This window comes from Anser cygnoides, chromosome 4 (genome assembly GCF_040182565.1).
Source record: "Anser cygnoides isolate HZ-2024a breed goose chromosome 4, Taihu_goose_T2T_genome, whole genome shotgun sequence".
Lineage (NCBI taxonomy): Eukaryota > Metazoa > Chordata > Aves > Anseriformes > Anatidae > Anser > Anser cygnoides.
In genome coordinates, this window is record NC_089876.1 from 76,690,709 (window position 1) to 76,712,859 (window position 22,151).

At 44.0% G+C, this 22,151-nt stretch overlaps 1 long non-coding RNA gene across 1 annotated transcript; it reads left to right on the forward strand.

Annotated features, from left to right (window-relative positions):
* Nucleotides 1-9,753: 9,753 nt before the first annotated feature.
* LOC136790761 (uncharacterized) lies at nt 9,754-16,009 on the forward strand. The gene is made up of 3 exons (XR_010831295.1): nt 9,754-10,213; nt 13,237-13,321; nt 15,692-16,009. It is a non-coding gene; the product is annotated as an uncharacterized lncRNA (long non-coding RNA).
* The last annotated feature ends 6,142 nt before the right edge of the window (nt 16,010-22,151 follow it).

Genomic DNA, 22,151 nt, shown 5'->3' on the forward strand with positions numbered 1-22,151 from the left:
ATTAAGACCTAGCTCGAGTGGGCATTGCTTTAACATTGTTAATGTTGCCTCATTTTATATCTGAATCTATCCCCACTCTCACATTATTATGCACACAGGGTGGCTACTGTGCATCCTAACTCACTCCATGTTTTATTTGAATGATATTAACTAATCTTGGTAAAAAACAGCCCTTTGTCTCGAGCCCATTCACTGTAGTTTCCAACTCAAACACTAAACCAGTGAAACTGTGCTAACCTTTTGTGCAGAGGTGAATTCACCTTCTGTTTATGTGTGTAATGCTAAGCAGACCCAGATCTAAGACTTTAGAAATGCTTTACAGAACAGAAGTACTGAAGCTCTACATCAGGAGGCTTCAACAAGCAAAACACAGGTATGTTTGCCTCAGTGTATATTTTAGGATAAGGAGAGCATTAGAAGCATTCAAATGTATCAGTGCAAGGTCTTCTGATCTGCAATAACACAAAGCACGCAGTGTGAAGTCTGGTTCAAGAGTCTGTTCAGTTACAGGTTTGAAGCAGACCTGTAGCATGTGAGCTGGGTTATGCGAATATGTTGTATGCCACCCAGCTTGCTATGAGCAAAGGAGGCAAGGGTGGCTGGGTTCTTTAAACAGTTAGATCTAACAAATGACACATTTGGAAGTCTTAGGAAAGAATGTGTGCTAGAGTGCACTAATACTGGCAAACAACAGAGGAGAAACGGATACGGCCAAAAGTTGGCAGATCTTCCCTTGGAATGTACAGGGGGAAAAAAAAAAAAAGAAGCTAAGAATAAAAAGTCTAGGTGTTATTCTTTCCACATGTGTTTATAGAAAAGGGATAGATTTCATGTTTCACCTTTTTCCAGTTTAATGTGCTTTTTTTTCTTTCTTTTGGTTTGTTTTCTGCTACTTCTCTCACCATCCATTGTTCTATTACAGGTCATTCAGCCTTACATTTGATGGCTTTGTGACCTAGGCCTCTGCTTCCCATCTGCAAAATCAAAGGGTCATATTTAGTCCACTACTAAGCATTCACATTTATCCTGCATGCTACGCATAGATAACAAGCATCCACAGTCTGCTTCTTCAAAAACATGAAAGCCAAACAAATGCCTGGAAGGACAGGAAACATCTTAAATGAGAATGGCTGGTAGGTTTCGAATCTCCTCATCATAAAAATAAGAACGGAATAGGGAGTTTATTTATTCTGCAAATGCTCTAGAAGAGGGAAAGAAGAAACAATGGTTAAAGGCATCGGTTCATTATAACAGGACTTCCTGAAGACAAATCTAAATCATCTCTCATATGACATAAAGTCTTGTAAGCTCTTCTTTATAGACCTCTCTTTCTATCATTTCCATATAGGAAACTACCACTGGCCAATGGGTACATCAGAGGAATATCACAAAGTTGAATCCGGAGTTCAGAGGAGCTAAGCTCTTTCCAAGGGTACAGTGTCTCACTCTTTCCTCAGCCTGTGGATGAACGTGTCCCTACTGGTACTCATAGCTGCGGCACACTTTTCTTTAAATGTAAAAGGTAAATATTATTTTGTGGCTAAATGTTTTGCCAATTATTCTGTAAATAAAAATTGTTATAATTGGTCCTCTTGGCTGCTGGATAGAGAAGTGACGGTAAATCTGCAGCAGCATCTCTGTCTTGCCAGATGTATCAGCACTGCAAAAACAGAGAGGCCTGGTGCAGATCCTGGGGGTTTGGCCAAGCTTCAGAGAGTCATGTGTCTGTGCAGCATCTTAGCTGAAAGGAGCTCACTAAGGTTCCCTTAATTGCCACTGCAGCCCATGGTTGTGTAGAACTCTCCAACTGTTTTTAGGCTTTAAGCATTTGCATTCATTTAAAACTTTCTGTTCTTTCAGAAAGTTTTAAAACTTTCCTGTACTTTCAAACTCCATTTTTTTAAAATCAAATGTCTAGCTAAGGGCAAGCCTCAGCTCTGGGGGCAGAGCAAAAAAAGACCAGATCGAAATGAATGACTGAATGCTAGATTTACAGTAGAACACTTACAAAAACCCACAAAGGAAATCCATTTATTTACTAGCAAAGTTGATCAATTGAAAATTACTAAATGTGGTATTCAAAACTGCCTGTCCAACACGAATTGAAACCCCATTTTTATATGCATTACATTCACTTATTTTTTTCTCCCTCTGGATTTTTGCTTCACTCATGAATGAAATTATTAAAAATAGATTTACACTAGAAAAATGATTTTGGTGCTCAATCCTGCCTGCATTCTACCAGAGAAGTCTCTACTGTGGTTTTAGAGAAAGGAAATGTAAGATAATTTAAATTGAATCTTAAAAAGTATTAACCTATTTTCAGGTAGAACTTGCATTTGAACATCAAGGTGCTTTACAAAACAAATGTGCTTTACAAAACTGACACCATTTTGTAGACTATTAGCAATGATGTGTTGTTTTGTTTCTTGTTCTGTATTATTACCAGTGCTCAAGCTGCTTCAGCAGGAAGCCTCAAAATGTGGGATTGCCCCCAGAGCATCACCTAACTCCAAACCTGTAGGCCTGTTGTGTACAGCCTTCAGCTGAGGGCAATGAGGTTTTTGTCTTTATGAGGACTGCAGAACCTGCTCACATGTGAGTTGCAGAATTAAGTGCAATGGGTTTAGGGAAGGATGGAGTTCCAGCTCGAACTGTGAATTTCCTGACTTCTGATCGAAACCAGATGCTTGGTACTGTTATAGCACAGAGTTTTATGGGTGAATACAGCAATATTTTATTTCATAAATGTGTGCTTTACAACAAATCTAATGGGAATTGTAAAGTAGTACCTGACAATATCAATGTTTAAATGTCCCAGCATAGCATATTAAAACAATAGCAATTCTTTGCTCATGACACAGCTGAGGCACAAATCCATATGCTGATACCCTCTGCAAAATGTGTCAGATGGAGGAGAGAAACACGGTCTCTCAGGACAATATTTCAAGGCCAAACGCAGTCTCCTATGGGATATCTTTACAGATCAATTTCTTAGGACTACGAAAAATGAATGTAAACATTCTTGCAAAAGTCTGTCCGCATTTATGGCTTTGCATTATGTATCACCTCTGTCCATTTAAGGCAGAAAGAAATGCCACAGTGTGTCATATGGACTGGATGCTGCCTCTGTGTGTCAATGGGATTTCAAAGAAAATCCTGTCCAGTTCTTTCCAAGAAACATTCCATGTCCTTCTCCAAGGGGAAAATCCCACATGAAGCACTTTTACCCCCTTCTCCCTTACCCCTTCCCCTTTTCTGCCCACCTCTCCTTTTGCTCCCTCTGCTTTCATTGATGTTTCCCCAAAGCTGGTAAGAACACAGGTGTAAGAAGGCAGGTTTCACGCCCATAAGTGGGATGCCATGTAGGCAGCAAATTTAACACACACAGTGTTTACTCATGTGGACTCTCTGGTGTCTTGTAGCAGAGCTGAGCACAGGCTACAACCTTCCGCATAAAGCAACACTGTTTTTGCTCCCTCACTCCTCTCCCTAGCTGCCTATTTTAAGGAGGAAAAAAAAAAATAAAAATTAAGATCATCGTATATTTGAGCTCTCCATCTCTGGCACAGCTACTCAAAACTGACCCAGAGGTACAAAAGCAAGAGATGGAGAGAGCTGACACAAACCATCCGACACCAATTTTCTTCAGAACAGGCCACCACTATGAAGTGTCTTCATTTCAGAGCTACAGCAGTCACAGTTCTGCAGGTTTTCACCTGTAAAGCTCAATTCCTAAACTGGGCGTTATGCTTTTGTCTCACTTCACAGCTGATATGGCTGAAGTGGAGAGTGCTGGAACAGGTTAGTGCCTACAACCTGCCTCCTGGTTTCTGTGCCAGAAGGTCCACCCTTCTGCAGGGAGTGAAAACGAAGGCATTATGGGGATGAAAGTCTGCATCATCCTGGGCAAGGTCCATCACTGTAAGCTTTTAATCTATGGGGGAAAAAAAAAAAAAGTCCTACTACATTAGATCTATTTGGTGTTTGCGAAGACATATGGAGTGAGAATATTGGAAACCACATGCCCGCATTTATCTGAAGGTTGGGGATTACCTTCCTGACGGGTGAGAAAGAAGTTGTCTCAAATCTCATTCAAATGTTTCCTTTGTTTCGGTAATTCTTGGAAGAGAGACAAATTATAGCAAATAAATAATTTTGACATGAAAAACGGTCCAAAAGAGCCCGCAATGAAACCACAAATTCCCTTCTGCTAGGCATGGAGATTAAGTGTGGCTCTCTTGCAAATGATCCGCATGTTGAAATTCCAAAGGTTGGTCTTGCTCTCTTTTTCTCTTTTTAATTGGAAAAAAAAAATCTCTCCTCGAAGTGGGTTAAAGCAACCCTTTAAAATCATTTCAAACATACACAGATGTCAGCTTGTTGAAGGTCTTGCTACGAAGTGTCAAGTCGCAGGTGGTAGTAAGAGCAGACCTCAAGGAGGGCATCCTCATGTGCTCGCAAACTCTCTGACTTTTACTGTAACAGACATGGCCTAAGGGACTTCATGCACCAATGCAGTCCAGCAACTTTCTCTTCTGGTCCCAATTTCACCATGTAACTGCTCTTTGATGTTGGACGATGTGGTAAATGCCCTAGCTGTTACGGAGAATTATCCACACGTGGTAATAATGAAAATAAAATGTACAGTGTTGTTGCAGGATGCAGCACTAGCAACTAGCTAGAAAATAGCGTTTCATTTTTTGTTTACTTGACCTCCGCTGATGATGGCAGGCATGTCCTTGGTGGGGAAAAAATCGTATCACTGAAATAGCTATGACAATTACCAAACTAAATGACCATTTGCACCAGCTCATTAGTCCTGCTGAATGTTCTAATGTTAAGCGTTAATATATTTCAGCGAGAATCAGCCGTCCACATATTTTTAATAGTATATACGCTGTAACATCACTGCTCTCAACACTAGAAGGTGACAACAGACTGAGAAAGATAGAAAGCTGCTGTTATTTCATCATCCTCTCCTTTCACAGTGAAGGTCCCATCCCTTTACATGGTACCTTTCGAATTGGAGAGCAGAATTTTGCCTCTTGTCTTGCTGTGGGTTTATTTAAAGCAGATGTAGACACAAAGGGCACTGGTGACGGGCTTTCTGATCACAACAGCAGCACGAGAGCAACTCTGTGTCATTACTTTACTTGTGTTTTCTAGTTCTTCATCATCGTCTCTTAGGATGTGCTGGGGAAAGTAAACCGAAACCAACCCTAAAGTTCCTGTGTAAGCAAAATAGGATGTTAGGTTAAACAGTCTACTAGGACTGACTGAAAGCTCTGCATTAGCGGGCATGCTGCTTGTCGAATGGGTTGGAAATGGTGCGAGGAGGAATCTGCAAAGCACATCGGTACTTCTGTGAGCTCTGTGCAGGCCTCGGGAGGGAGGGAGGGAGCCTCTCTCTTTTATTATCTGATGAACATCAGTCCCTTTGGTCAGACTGCTAGGCGCCTCCTGGAGCTTAACCTCAGATTAACATCTGCTTCATTTCAGTGTCTGTCTGATAGCGATATCAATAAACATCATCATCTTACAGTAAAAACTGATAATTAAATCTGTGCCTGCTGACTTGTTATCTGTTGTGCCCAGGGGAATAATTGCAGATAGAAAAGTTTTAATAGAAATATTTTATATTTCACTGAATAATGAGTATGAAGCTCTTGTAAGCATGATTAGGGATTAGCCACGTATAATATGTGTCTATAGATCACTGAAGCGCAGAGGGAGACAGGCTGAGTGTCCTCATGTCGGTTTAGACCTTCTGTCAGTGGGTACACCCTGTTGGATTGGGCAGATTTAGACCCTTTGCACCAGGATGGTACCGGCTGGCCTGGCCCCTGCCTCCCTGCTGCTCTGCAAGGTCTGCGGCTACTGCAAAGGAGAGGTTGGAGGGAAATCCCAGGTCAGTACGGAGTCACGTTGCGTGTGTGCCTGCAACTAAGAGCTCTTGCATGGTTTAGTAGGCAAATCCACCGTCAGGCTTTAGTTGGACAGAACCGCTTTTGAGCTACAAAAATACATTTTTTATGACTTCCCTCTAGACTGCCCAATGGTGTCTGGTAAACAGTCTTTTGAGCTGCTGGGATTGCACCTCCCGACAGTGATGAGGAGCAAGAAACCTCCTGAAGGAAAGCACTAGGCAAAAAATGCTTTGAGCGAGGCACTTTCTAGTATTACATGTGAGGCCCTGCTAGCAACCACACCTGCCTCAGCAGGGAGCCTTCGGCAGCTCACCTCGAGCTGGCAGAAATGGCAGTCCTGCCCTCCACATAGTAGTGGCTGAGCACTGTGCTGAAATCGAACGGTGTCGGCCACCATTCTTTGCTCTCACCTGCTTCTGCAGTCCATACAATGCTGAGCATAGAAGACCACAAGCCTCGGAAAGGTTTATGTACGCATTTAATTTAGTGCACTGCCAGAAGTTTCTTGGATGGTGCTGCAGGCTTGAGTTGAGGGCTTTGGGTTGGTTTGTTGGGAAGACAGAAGGGGGAAAAGAGAGATAAAGAAAAAAATCATGTATTTAATTTTGCTTTTTAAGCAGCCAGACTACATTTGTGCTTTCAGAAAATGTCACTGTCAGAAAATATAAATGCAAAGGGTGAACCAGAACAAGAGTACAATGATGTAGCTCTGCCATAAGCTAGAGAAAATGAGGCTTCTTTTTTTAAATTTTATATTAAATTCTGTCCTGCTGGTTTGGGAGAAAGACACAGTAGGGATGTTAAACTGGTTTGCATAAGCACTGATTCTTAAATAAGTGTAAGAAAAGGTTAAAATGATTTGATCATGTGCATGTTCATCTTCTTCAGTCTACCTGTTCCAGAGGAGTTTGTGCAACTCAACTGATGTCATCAGTTTTGGAGAGGGCCTGAGGGAAATTATCAGTCCTTGTGCAACTTGGGCACCATGTCACTGAACCTGCTTGAGAGTTGGGACTCGCCTCTGGCATGGTGTGTGAGGGGCATTTGGGGTGCTGCTTCCAAGTAAAGTACCTCTGGGTTTGGGATCTACTCTGCAGCCCAGGTTGAGCTGGTGCTGTAATTCAAAATGTCCCTGAAATCTGTCAGGCTTTAATCTGAAGGCCTGAATTTAGTGCAGTCCGAGTTGTTTATGATTGAGGATATTTCAATGTCTTTGCTAGACATTCCTAAATGATTACGTTACAGTTAAAGTTTATTTAGGTTTAATTAGAAATCCTAAACACTACTTCCCCGCCCAATACCCCACAGTTCTGCACTACCACCGACTCTCATGAGATTAAAGCAGATGTGGGTGCAATGGGGCAGTGATCTAATGTGAGACACCCACAAAAGACAGATCTGAGGACTCATATTGAAGGAACCTTTAGAGATCTGAGACAAGTGCTTCCTACCTTAGCTAATCGCTATCATTAAAACACGTGAGTTTATTGTGGATTGATATATACCACATGAAAACCTGATTGGTGGTTAAAATCAAAGGTAATTGGGCATTTGATCTTAATGGGCTATCATTTCAGTTATTTAAATAATTTCTACCTTTAAAAAGAGAATTGTTTGTAGCTCTGAATGTATTCAACACAGAGAGTCATCCAGAGATCAATAACATGTACTGACATTTTGCATAATGCTTCAGAATGAGGCCCAGCCGGCAGTGAAATGGGGGTGTGAGGAGAGATAATAGGGCACATTAGTCAAAGTCTTCATTGACAGGACAAATCTCCTTTGCTGAGGTTTAGGCTAAAAGCTTTTGCTTCACTTTTCCCATGTGGATAGTCCCGGTGGTTCAGCCACTTGCATTAACCCATTTAGCTGCCCAAACAGGTCTGTTTGTTGAGAGAAGGGAGAAAACCTCACTCTTTCTCCTCTCCCCAGAGGAGAAGAGGGGACACTTGAGCTTTGTTTGGTTTAACCTGTTTATAATTGTATTTTGCATTAGGAAAAGAAACTTCATGTTTAGGGATAGGTAAGAGTGGCAAAGCTTTGGGGAGGCTGTGTGTGGTCTCAGAGGCCTGGATTTCAAGTCGTGCTTCGCTGATAATTCGGTGGTCTTCAGTGATGCACAGAACTGTTCGGAGGCAACCAGGGAGTCGTCCACCACAGTGCTTGGAGCTTGTGTGGACACTCTGCTCTTTCAGCTCTTGGAGAAGAGCTTCCGCACCTGTAACTGGGAATAAAGATGTGGGGGGGATGCTGCACGAATCACAACCCCATCCCTCCCTACTTGCTGAGTCTGAGGCTCAAACAAGGCCTTGTCCTCCCTCTGGGGCCACGTTGTGTGGGCTTGTGATGCCGTGCCATGGCCTTCTCCCTGCTCCAGGGCCCGATCGGCCCTGTGAGGGTATTTAGCAGTTCCTGCAAGCTGCTGTCCAGGTTTGCCCAGCACACAAGGGCTGAAGGCAGCTGGCCAATGCAAGGTCATGCCACCCATCTTCTCCTCACATGGGGTCCCGGCCATGCAGCAGGCAAAGAGCTGGCTGGTGCGATGGGGCAGGAGAAACCCTAGCAGCTTGGATTAATTGGGTAATTTGTGCATGTTGCTTTGAACATATAAAGAGCCATAAAATGCCAATTAATGTTATGAGGTGCCTAACAGACCTTTTTAATTTACTGTTGCTGTTTTCTTTCGTGTGCATTTGTAAAGAGCTTCTGGCAAAAGGGACTGTTATTGTTAACATTCAGAAAGGAAAATTTTGGGTTACATGTCCAGCACTGTCTTGGAAAAATTATATCTGATAACTTGCCTTATTAAAGTGAGACCAAATTAATGGAGCAGGGCTTACATTAATGGAGCAGAGCCAGCTCTCAGCCTTTGCTCTCTGAGCCCTTTCGAAATTTCTAGAAGTGTATAGATCCCCCAGAAACCTTTCTACTTCCCTAAGTGTATTTCAGTTACATTTCTTAAAGGGATGGTAGCTCAGTGTGCAATATTATTGGCCTATATTTTTATTTATAGAGAAAACGCTTCCATCCGAACCCTTAAGTGCTTTACTGATGTTAATGAATCCTGGCTGGAGAGAAACATTATTTGTATTTATGAATAGGGCACCTGAGGCAGAGAGAGAGTGAGCTGTTTTGTGGAGTTAATGCATTAGGTCTGTTGCGTATCCCCCAACAGGAGCCAGCAGGCTGCCGCGAGGAGGCCTCACCCGGCGCCGCCGACGCCTCTCCCTGGGCCTCACACAAGGCTGCAGCCTCTAGGCGGTGGGGCCCCACGGGCTCCCTGGCCAGCTCGTGTGGGTGAAGGGAAGGAGCTGCAGCCGGGCCCCGCATGCAGCACCTCGCCCACGCTTTTCCTCTCCCCCGTGGCAAGGTTTGGTTCTCCTGCCACGCCGGCCTCCGGCCTGCGTAGTGTGCTGGCCTTTGTGGCGGCATGGACAGCATTTGATTCCGCGAGGGGCAGCAGCACCCTCTTGGGTCGCCATCAGCTTTAACCCTGCTCTCTCCCAGTACACAGTGCTCTCACACCTAAAATACAGATGATACAGCTCTTTCAGTGATCTAGCTTCTCTGCAGATTTCCTGGTGCGTTTTCGTTGCTTTCTGGTTGGGCTGCAGCTTCCACAAACAGGCACGGTGGACAAAAAGTCACTCCTGATACCAGGAGTGGTGCCTAAACTGGGAGCCCCCTGAGGCCTCCTGCTTGACTTGGCCAAGTTTGCTGCCATCTCTCAGCAAGACCGGCACACATCCACACTGCTGGCAGCCTTTGGTTGCCAGAAAAAAGTGCAGAGGAGAGAGAGGAGCTGTGGCAGCCCCAGCCCAGGCCCTGTGTGGATCAACAGGGCTGAACCACTCTGGGCCCTGTGAGCCAGAGAGCGTGTGTGTAGTCAGGCAGTTGTTCAGCGGCAACGTCCTGAAGACGAGTGTGCTCTCCAAGCCTTTTTTTTTTTTTTTTTTTCCTTTCTTCTTCTTCTTGAAGGGTATCTGAGGGAGCTGGGGCGTGTGTCTGATGCTGGAGATGTGTCAGGATCACAGCCAGTGAGTGACTGTTCAGCAAGGCAGCGGCACAGGTTCTCTTCCAACAGGGGCTTTCAGTGAGGTGGTGCATCAGAAGGCAATACATCTTTATATCACTGTTACTGAGGAAGTATCTATTTCTTTTCTAGGTCCTGTCTCTGGTTTCTGGATTACCACTGCAACTTTTGCATCTGAAGCTTAGCCTGAGTGCCAGAAAGACTGCTCAGAGGCAGCAGAAGGATCACTACAAAGGTGGAGACCTCTCAGGTGAGTTTACTGATGGCTTTAAGCTACAAACTGTTTCCTCTCTTGTTTTCTTCTACATTTTTTGCAAGTGATAAACATGTCTGTTATTGACACCTAGCAAGTCAAAATGCACAAATTCAGGTTGCAAAACTAGGTGATGGACTTCTGTGAAGCTGCATAATAAGGTACTATTAAAAACCTCAGCCTGAAGTGCTGCCAGACAGTGTCATTAAACAAAGATCTGTGAACTAATTCATGTAACTTAAAAAGAGTGTTTCTCCTAAAGCTCATATTAAACTTTTTGGGAAGAACTATGAGAATTTGGCAATTTGATGCATCTTTGAGAATGCGCGTAGCAACAGCTTTGATATGCTTGGGAATTTGTGCTGATTTTTTTTTTTTTTTTTTTTTATGAAAAAGAGGTATCTACAGCAATTTTTTTTAGTTTTGTTTTCGTACAAAATTCCCAGTGTGCCAGAAGGTACTGGAAAAGTGTGAAAACCAAGTAAGGATCTGCACAAGTTCTTCTTCATCTCCAGTAGTAAATACTCTCCCCAAACTATCAATTGTGAAAGAATTTCTTGAAATGTGCACAAGAGGAATAGGGAATAGAGCAATTGTTTGAATGTGACAGATATAAAGGTGAGGAGAGAAAGAGCTTATTTAATTTCCACACTGAAATATGTGACTTGAGAAAAGAAATGAGGATTTAGGGGGCTTAGTTTAGAAAGAAGTTATTTTTCTTACAATAAAATTTGATTATTCATATTCAAAAAAAAGTAAAAAGTGTTTGCCGCAGTCATTTCTTAATCTTACAAACTAGTAGGAAATAATTTGGGTAACGTGAAAACAGATAATACAGACTATATAAACTGGCCTATCCACGAGCTATATGCACTCACCTTTGAAAACCTTGTCAAGAGATTTTGGAAGGTATCGACGGCATCTATAAACCACAAGAGGTGGTGTGGCAGTTGGGGCTGTGTGTGGCGCTGCCCTGAGTGGTGGCCAGAGGCTTTGGTGCGAAAGCAGGACCCTGCTGAGCCTCAGCCTGGATCATCTGCCCAAGGGCAGTCTGGAGCAAACTGCAGCTCTGATAAAGCTGTCTAACGCTCGCTGTTTAGTTCGCCTAGGCATTCGGTGTCTCTTAAGACTTCAGCGTGTGTTTCTTGCAGAGAGACCAGGAGATTGGACTCTAAACTCTGTTGGAGAGATGCTAGGTGGTTTTCATTTTACATAGGTTAAATTAGGATATACCAGTTGTTCTTCAGACTTCTATTCAAAAGTAAGTACATTTAAAGGAAAAAAAATGTAGCATTTAAATAAAGGAGAGCAACGAGCATATGTCCAGGGGCAGTGGCACCTCAGATAAGTGCAAAGGCAAGTCTAGCAGAGTGCTAGCATGGATAGCTGGTTTCTTCATGTGTTAGTTTTGCCTAATGCCTGATATTATCAGGAATCCAGGAGATGTTTAACCTGAGCCAGTAGAATAAAAGATATATTGGAATATAATGCTGATAGGTGTTCAGGATCTCGTATCCCCAAGTATATTGGGAAACAGTGACATCAATCAGCACATAACAGTAAACACAGATCTATTTGCCATGTTCCAAGAGCATATATATTCAGTAATAACATATATGTCAGGACAGCTGGGTTAATCTTTTCACCTGGATTTATGAACCTGTTAACAAGCCTTCCTACTCTCTTTGAAGGAGCTTGGTAAAAACACCATAATTTAATCGTACAGATTTTGGCTTTAGCACTATCAATGAGAGGCTTTGTGGCTGGCTGAGGGTGTACAGCCGTGTCCTTGAAAGTGGGTATTGCAAAAAATACGTATGCCATGAATTAAAAATTGAGTGAGTTCAGGCAGCTAGTTTGTCTGCTCTCTGGTAACAAACTCTATAGGGACAAATATTTGTTAAGAGTTAAAGTCAAACTCTGACGCAAAAGTACTCAGCAAAACAGAAACATATATTTGCTACACAACTATTTTTGCTCTCCCATCCAAGGGCTGGAACCAGTCACAAGCATGATCCATCATAGCTGAGTAAGTCTCAGTCTGGAAAATAAGTATTTGTTTACAAACAGACTTGGTAGATAATTATACATGTACTTCTTGAAATAATTGGTAAATTAAACATTTGTGTGGATGTTTGCAGGATGGTGCTTACAACTACAGTTTAAAGAGCAAAATAATTCTGTCTGGAATGGTAGAACAAGAAATACGTTTGAGGAAATTGCAATTGGTCTCAGATATCCTGCAAATTAAAAGAGACTGGATGCATCCATCACTGGATGCATTACTCGTTGAGAATGAGTTGTTCCAGCTCCAGGTGTGGATGAAAGACTGAATTTAAACTGATGGAAAATTACACAGAGCCATAACTGTGAGGTTTAAAATTCAAGTAGGTGAAAGCTCAGAAAATGAAAAAAAAAGTTATTTCCACATGGCTGAATTGAGATAACAGCCCAGAATGAGTTCACTTTGACACAGCCTTGGTCTGAGCAGGTAATTGCTTGGAGGGAATGAAAAAGCCAAATTTTCAGAGTGCACGGGAAGAAGGAGGAGACAAAAGGATAAAGTTAGCAGCACAGTTTCAGACTTGAGCAAATATTTTGGAGTTCAGGGAGCTGAGTTGTGGTGGAAGCTTTGGGCAAGGCCTCTTCTGCCTGATTTTTCATTAGTTTTCCATTTCCAGGAATTTAAAGACAGCAGTCAGGAAATGGGACGTTAGCTAACATCTATAACCAAAGCTTGTGAGTTTTTGTCGTTGTTTTGTTTTTGTCGAAGTTAGTGAGCTTTAAAAGTACACTTCGAAGAAGATCTTACTAACTTGTGTGTTTTCCACCTGGATCCTGAAATCAGACTGGCAGGGAGAGATGATATCTGCAGCAGTAAAGCAAGAAACAGTACCTGCTCTTGCCCATGTGGAACACACATCCCAGAAAATAAGTCGATTCAGGGCTCAGATTTTTATACTTATTTACAATGTCTTTTTCATAGGAAAGGGACATTATTAATCTTCATTGCTTTCCAGGAAAAAGGAAGTTTGCTGAGTGATGGTTCACTGCAAATAGTTTGAACAGCTGTACAGACTGCTCCTTCTCTTACCTTCCTTTAGGGTATGATTTCTTCCTTCATCTCTTTCTAAGTCTCCAACCCTATAATGTTCTTTGCTGAAACTGTGCCACCTCTTCTACACTGATCACTCTCTATTACAACTTGATGCCTCCCTGCCATTTTTACCTGCACTAAAAACGTCAATTAAATTCCTTCCTCTGCTAATGAGTCCGTATGCAAAGCTATTTATAGGAGTAAGCCTTTCCTTGAGTACCTTTGCCTCACGTTCTTTTCACTTAAACCCTTACAAAATGACAGAGCTCCTTCCTCCTCAAGCGTATGTTTCACCTACTTTTTATTCTCGCTTTCAAAAAGCTTGGATCCCTTCATCTCCAGTTCGTCGCGTTGCTCACTGGGTGTGCTGTACTTTCTGTCTTTGTGAGATGTCACACTGCTCCAGCAAGCCGTATTTAGGAGAGATTTGTTGCAAACTAACCGTAGCCCCTGTGTTTATTTAAGTTGCCGTTGTGTTTGGTCTCCATCGAGTCAGAGCAAGTGGCTGCTTTACTGCTTCTCACTTACGTGCTTGTGTAAAACGTCGTTTTGAGTACGTGTTGTAAAACATTGCACGGTGAAGGTAATCCGTTTGGTTAGTCCTGAAAAAAGAGACTCGTCTCCCTGGCCATAAGGAAGGCTCTCACACAGGCTGTGTGAGTGACTGCTATGGTCAGGCTGGATGCTCAGTGCGTGGTTTTGTACCCTAGTTAAGTGCCTGCCAGGAAAGCTCACACTGACACTACCGCGTAACTCGGTTTACTGTGAAGTCTGGTGGTAATGCCATCAATTTTTGTCCAGCCGGCACTCACGGGTCTTCCATTTCTTGCACGTTAGAAGCTACCCTGCTGCAGGCAGCCGCTTATTGATAAGAGCTGTATAAACTCGTGTCCTGATGCGGTACGGAGCACCTGGATCGGCGCCACCCCTGGGGGCAGCTTTGGCACGGGGTGTGGGTCCCCTGCATGGACAAGGGGCTATTGGGAACCTTTCCTTGGAGCCAGGATGCAGCTGGAGGAAGGCAACCCCTCCACCTACTTGTCCATTTTGGGGCAGGGGAGGGAGGGATGATGCTGTAGGTTTGTGAATCACTCACATGTCCGGCTGGTCCAGCAGAGGGTGCTTTGACACAGAGGAGCAGCGGCCTCACGCCTGCGGTTCCTGGCACCCAGGTGCGAGTGCTCCGGCATCAGAAAACAGCAGTCTGACCAGAATTCACTTACAGCAGTTAGGAAGTAAGCACGGTGATGGGTTTATTAGATCAAATTTGTGGTGCAGGAGGCTTTTGGCATTTCTCGTTTGTGTCTGGACGAGGCATCTCAAGGCAGCAGATGCAGAATTGTTATGTCTGATAACAAAACGTTCCCCCTTTGCCTCTCCATCTTCCCAATCATAGGATGTTTCAGTAAGTGCTAAAAAATATGCTCACACTGAAGGATAGCGCCAGGGATACGATCTTGGAGGAATTATTAATCTAAAACCTCAAAAGGTTTTAGAATTGAATTTACAAGACACCTGGAACTGACCCTCTGTAACACAAAATAAGCTTTATTTATTACTTTGAAATGTCTGGTTTGATTTTTAAACTAGTGGTCTGCATATAGAAAATTAAAGCTCTATGAAATGAAATCAGGTCACTTGTGCAAACAGGGCCTTGGTGATGAAGAGAAGCTTATGACCATGCTTTTGACTGCTCAAACTCCACTCCTTGCAGCCAGTCCCACTGTGTAAGCAGGTTGCCTTTTCAGGTTTCATTTATACGTCCCAAAAACACGTGTCAGACTTGTAAATGTTAAAGTGCGCACTCTAGAACAATTCCTCGCTCCTCCTCTGCTCAGCCTGCCTCTGGGCAGAGCCGTGGGCAAGCTCTCCCCTGGTCATGACCAGGCTTTAGAAAATAGCCAATTTTTTTAAAAAATAATAAAATAAATAAATAAAAGCCAAGCTGTTTTATTTCATGCAGAGGTAGATCTGAATCATGACCAAAAATATCTATTTTCAGATATTTCTAGCGTGATTGAAGGTTACGTACAGGCCATTTTAGAAGCAGAGTGGGAAATGATGGCTAATTTAAGATGGGTTCTGCGGCAGGGAGACACTAGTTATTGAAATCCAGATAGGACTCCCACTGGCTTTGCATGCCCCTGTGCAATGTGTGTTTTAATCTCCTGCTGCTCGCAAACCATTCATTTTCTATGATTTTTATATACTGCTGCATATACAACTGTAAGTATTCTAGGCAGACTCAGCTTAACATCCTAATTGTGCTAATATTTTTGTACTTATTGTTGTTTGAGTTACTTGTTTTTCCTTGCTATAAATGCTTTTTCATTTGAACTGGTTTGCAACCTGCATATTTCTTTGTTCTGCCTCCTCAGATATTGTCAAATAGCATTCAACAAGGGGTAACAGCAAAGCATGCCATTCATGCCCCTCTGCAGACACTTGCACTGGTCCTTGCTTGGGAGGGAAGGATCCAGGATTGCTCCCTCATTCAGAAGAAAAGAATTACTTAATCTTGCTAAAATTCCTTATATCATTTACATCATCGTTTTAAACATGCTGCAAAAAGAGAGGAATCACTTTCAGTGAAGCCACTGGGTCAGTCCCAGGACTCAGCATTAGCTCTGGGTAAGTCTCTTTTTCTCGGCAATTGCTCTCTTTCTTCTTCTTCTTTTTTTTTTTTTTAATTTTAATTTTTATTTTTATTGATCACTTACAGTCACATTAATTCTTGTTCTTGTTTACCACATTTTATGTTAGCGTAGTCATTTATTTTCTCAGTGACCTTAACTCCTGAATCAATTTAACTAAGTCTTGCGACAGGAGTTTTGTCTTCCTGTGCTGTAACTCAAATTAAAAGAAAATAGATCATTCACAGACAGCACAGGTATTGCAGCAGCTTGTTTCATTTTTCTCTTTGGCAGAACTGAAAAACTTACAAATTCATTAGCCTGGAATAGACAAGTGATGTACAAAAGGATTGGCAAACAGCACAATTTCACAGAGTCAAGGTCCCATAGCACTTCTGCAAACTAATTTCTCCCAAGAGCTTCTCCTTCTCAAACACATTTACATTTGTTTTTGTTTTTATTTTATTACAAAAATAAATAAATAAATAAAGAATCCCCACACACACCTCCTGGGAACCCTGCTGGCAATTTCCCACTGCTTCAGAAGGAGGAGGGAAGAGAACTCATGCTCGCTCGAGGGCCAGTTTTGGGCAAGGCCTCCGGTGCCTCCTTGCACAGCTCTCCCCCATTCACTCCAGTCTGCACGCATCTTTCTTGATCCCAGGGGACCAGGATCCCTCAGGATTAGCCCCATTTCCTAAGGGCTGCTCTGCCCATCGGGGCTGCTGGCTTGCTGCGTAGTTTCTTCAAAGACAAAGTTGCACAAGGCATTATTAACAGCAGTATGCAATGTTAATCTATGAAATATCAAGAAGTTTTGCTTGAATGTTAAAAACTTTTCAGAGGAAAAGCGTCTCTGGGCATTTAATCCCTAGGGGATGGGAAGAAACTGGCCTAGGAGTCTTTCTGCTCTCATGTACCTTTCTGAGTCTTCTCAGGGGGGTGCTGTCATCTTTCCCAATTTGCATTGGACGTGCGGTTCCCACTGACTCGCTGGCTGACCTGTGTTATTTATGCAGTATGAGCAAAAATTTTGTCAGCCGTGGCTTAGCAGCTGGCCCCAGCTGTAAGGGACTGGGTCTGTTGCTTTGATGCTGCTAGCAGGTTGTGCTGACTTGGTCATCTACAAGTTTACGTGAGCACCTCCTGATCTCCTGCAGACTCCTCCAAATCGTGTGTACAACACAGGGAACAACTGGCAGGAAATCACGCTACCAAGGCAGAGAAGCTCCCAAGGCTGGCTCACTGTTGTTTGCACTGTGTAGGTGTTGAGGACTAACCCACAAGCACGGGCGACGTTTGGGACCTGACGTGTTGGTTTGTGCATCAGGTGGAAGAACAACCCCTGGGTTGACCCACCTGCCATACGTCCGATCTCCTCCTGGTCGGCTTGCTGGGGACAACGGACGGGAGGAGTGAGAAGGGAGCGAGGATGTAAAGGTACAGCAGGCGGGAGCACGGATGTGCATTCAAGGTGCACAGTCTTAGTTAGGGCTTGCAGAGAGACCTAAACCTGATGTACCCATATACCACCCAAGGACGTTTCCATTCCGTTTGTTGGCTCTGAGCTGGTACAAGTGTATCTCCTGTGCACTTTCTAACAGGGAGAGGTGCTGGCAGGAGGCTGTAGGAGGGCTTGCCACGGCCAGGGCCCTGCTGTGAGGCCCAGCTGCTCAGGAGCACTCTCTGGCACTCCTGCCGGCCCGCTCCGCCTGCCAGAAGCAGCGCTGGGTGTGAGCAGACAGGACAGGAGCTGGGCTGAAGTGTCACAGCCGGCAGGCAGGGCTTTCCTAGGGACGTGGGAAGCGCTGCTGCGCTTGATTCATGTCAGGCTTGGTAAAGTAGGAGTTACTGATTGATCCGACAGACCTCCAGGCTAGCAGCTGAAGAGGAAGTGAGCAGAAGAGGCTTTCTTTCCTGCTACAGACCTTCCCTTTTACACACCCAGTGCATCTACGGGAGCAGGAACTCCAGCTGTGGTCATCTACAGAGGAAAAGCTGATCCAGCAAGCCACTGAGGGAGCTGCTCCGTTGCAAACTCTCTCTGCCCCACAGAGTGATGATTTTACCTATCCATCAGGAAGCAGGCAATTAAAGAAAAGGTCGGAACAGAAAAGTGCTGGTGGAAGGCGTGGGGCAGGCGGTGCTCAGCCAGCGTTTGCTCAGCTCCCTGTCCCTGAATCTGTCATGTTTAGTGCCTGTAACATTGTCCTGCTGAGTGAGGATTTGACAAGGAAAATCGGTTTAGTTAACACTTTTTCCAGCAGAATTTCTTAGAAGGCCAGTTAGCAAACTCAGGAGTTTTCCTCTCACTCCTGCAAGAGGGCAACGGGGCAGCTCTCACTTCGAAGGCCCACATTGCTTTCAGCAGGCTGTCCGCTCTCAGGTGCGTGTCCTACAGAGCACCCAAACTGCTGCTGAGATTTCTTTGGTATTTCACCACGTTACACAGGACAGCCTCACTGGGCAGACCCCTCGTGGTTTGGCTCGGGTTTGGGTCACATTTCTACAGCAGCGCTGCAGCACCACCATGCGCCTCACACTTACCTCCAGGGGTAGTTGGGAAGCATCACGTAGGTTTTTACTTACAATAGCGCGTACTTGAAGCACGGTGCTCTTCCCAGAAGCATCACATAGGTTTTTACTTACAATAGCGCGTACTTGAAGCACAGTGCTCTTCCCAGAAGCATCACGTAGGTTTTTACTTACAATAGCGCGTACTTGAAGCACAGTGCTCTTCCCACGGCCGCCTGCTCCACGCTGCTCCGCAGGCAGCGTAAGGGAGGAGTGCAGCATTGCACCGTATGGCATCCATTGCTTTTCCATTTTAGCTTCCGCAGCAAGATAAAACCAGCATTCCTTCCCTCTCAAAATGCCTGCTGTCCTCCTCTTTAGGGCTACATACCTGGGTGATTAAAGAAAGCCACAGAGACATTCACTTTCTTCTAGTGATTGTACCTGTATCTCTCTTACGTCCTCATTTGCAGTCACTGCCTAGCTCCCACCTGATCTTAGCTCTTGTCTAGAGAGCAGGAATCTGGGGGTCTGGGAGGGTTTTCCCCTTATTAGCGTGTCTGAAAGGGTTGTCAAGCAGGTATTTTTCCTCTGGCAGCTCTGCAGCTTTTGGCAGCCAGGCACTCTCCCAGGTATTTTGTCCTCTTTCTCCCAGGCATTTTCTCTCCCATTTTACCCATTCCCTTGTTGAGCACTCAACTCAGGGACTGCAGCGTACCACGCTGCCCTGTGGAAACACGCTCCAAATTACACCTCATCCATGCCCTCCACACTGCAGGTTCATTGCAACATGGTGCTCCTGCTGGAAACTTGCTTCTTTTTTTTTTTTTTTTTTCCTCCTTCAAATTCTGTCTAGAAAACCTCAGTTAGGGTTATCTGATCGTGCCATTTGATCTCAGAATACAAGCTAAATGTCTCCAGTGAGCCCATGGGTCACATGTCCTGCATCAGCAAGGGTTGTTTATTTTGATTTCTGGGCTCAGAAAGGAAAACCAGTACTTATCACTGAGAATCTTGTGCAGGAAAAGGTCTCTTTCCCATGGCTTCTCCAAAAAAATATTTAGCATTTAATTTAGAGGTTTTTTTTTTTAAATTGTCTTTGTGTTTTAGAAGCTAGGCCTCGCAGAAACTGTTTAGGCATCTCAGCACCTCATCTCCTCACAGACAGAAAGGAAGGAAGAAAAGGAACACAAGAGGAATCCTTTGCTTCCTCCCCACTGAGTATCTGCATGCTTCCTTCCATCAGTGCTCACCTTCCACGAACACTCCTTTGCATACTTGCAAGCTCCTGCAGATGCAAACATGCGCAATCCCTTTCCAGAGCCCGAGGAAGTGGTGTTTCCTCTCTTCTGCGACCGTGATGAGACAGAATATGAAATGACAGCAGGGCAGGCAAATTACAAATCCTTTGATACCTGCTTCAGAGGTTTGTGCCCTGCTTTTCTTGGTCTATTCTTGCAGAACAGCCTGGGCAAGATATTCTTTTCCCCTGCAGTAGCAGCCCCAGCCCTCCTGGCTCCTCCAAAATAACCACCTTGGGAGAGCGTGGCTGCAGCACTGACATTCTTGCCTTCCAAGTTGTGATAGCAAAACCCTAGGCAGGTTTGGAATGGTGGTTGTTTTCCATTCTTTTATAAACAAATATCCTTTTTTAAAATTTGATTTCTTTAAATCCTGATGCCTGAGGAGTGGGAAAAGGAGTTAGCACAAGAACAAAGCAAAGCTTCCATTAAAGTTCAAGCCCAGAAAGCTGAAAACACAGTAACTTGGGGTCTCGATTTGGGATGAAAGCTGTGATCTTTTTTTCTTTTCCTTAAATGTCAGATTCCAGAAAGTTTTTAGGGAAAAAAAAAATCTTTTTTGTGGTTTCCAGGTCTAGCAGGCAGAAGGAAGCTAAATAACCCCTCATGCAGTGAAGCTCCATGTCTGGAGAGAGGGAGCTTGTGTGGAGCAGCATCCACAGGTCAGCCAGGTGCAATCCAGACGTAGGCTCACAGGACACCGCAGAGCCCTCTCCCCCTTCTAAACGTGCAGACAGCAGCATCCCAAGTGCCTTCACCTCTCACGTCCCCTTTTTGGGAGGATTGGCAGCAACCGAGAAAGGCAGGTCAGCAAAAAGCCCGAAGGTGGGCTGAGCATCCATGGCCATTTTGTGCTGCAGAGCAGAGGCTGGCAATGCCAGCACGGTCTCCCACCATCCAGGAGCGATTCTTCGAGGCATCTCTTGTGAGTGTCTGCTGGGTGACCTCCACATGGAGCGAGGACAGCCGCCTTCAAGTGAAACCTGAGCGAGGTAATGAGCAGCAGGAGCTTTGCTAGAAGAGGAATCGTGCTTGGAGGATGAGATCACACAAGCCCAGTAATTATGTACTACCCTCTAATTAGGACATCAAGATGTGCATTTTGTGGCTTTGAAAACAAGTTTAAGAAGTGCTAAAGTAGTAGTTACTCCAAAGTTTAGGATTCATAAAGTGGCCCTGCTGGTGAAATATATATGTATATATATGGAACAGTTTGTCTCTCATTTAACCATTTACATGACCGATGAAGAGACCAGCTTTAGTTAAAATACCAAAACATTTTCATTTGGGTCTTTCTATGTACTGGCTTTAGAAGTTTTCCTTGTTGGTAATAACTGTAACAATATCTGACTCACGCTGCAACTGAGGAAGATGCTTAAAGAAAGAACTGATGAGTCACTCGTTAATGAATGCTACTCCTTAAAGTTTTATAATTTAACTTGACTTCATCATTTTAATTATTCCTCTCTTTACAGAGCTGTAATCGTTGTAAGGTATACATTGCTTAACAGTGTAAATAGTCTGCATGAATTCAAGGAAGACTATTTGTACCACTCTTGTGCAATTTATGAGTACTGCCACGGACATGAATAGGTACAGGCGAGTGCGACTTGCAATAGCTCAGCCAAGCAGCAACGGGACTGGAAGTTTCACACTCGAAGCCCTTGTAAAGAGTTATGGAAGTCAGTGAATAATACCACTGTACAGTTTTGAACAAGTGAAGGCTTGTTCTGCATCTAAATGGAGAATGCCAACAAAAAGAGTAACAGATGATGAATTAAAGGGATAGCTAGCAGATATTTGAGCAGAACTTTGCAGGAAATGTTAAATAGATGAATGTTAAATGCATACTTCAAGCTCTGGAGGCCCATAAAACTACCACCACTGCCTTGCCTAGAAGGTGGCTGTCTTATGTAGGCAATTTCGGTAAAACCAAGAAAGTCTGAAAATTTCAATGTGTTTACTTCAGACAGATGGTGAGGACAGAGATAACTGGGTTTGGTTCTGATGTAAATGGGGCCATCGGTGTTGAGAGCTCATCAGTAACTGCACTTCAGCCCGGTGTTACCAGAAGGGGGAAAAAAAAACCTAAAATCTATCTACAAACATACTGTGGCTAACAGCAGGATCACAACTGACCAGCTGCAAGCACTAACACACATCTCACCACGAAGATGGGCTATTTATATCCCACGTCCAGAGGTTGGGAAATGAGCTGGTCTGATACATTGCAATGCTACACTCTCGGCTCTGTTGGCTTCTGCACGTGCTAAGTCTTTGCTAGTTATCCTGAGCACTTTCATTTCATTGATGTATTTGCAAAGGAAGGTCTACATAAGTGCAGTGCAGCTCTTAAAACTGCAGAGTCTGCCATCCTGTAGCATTAAGCT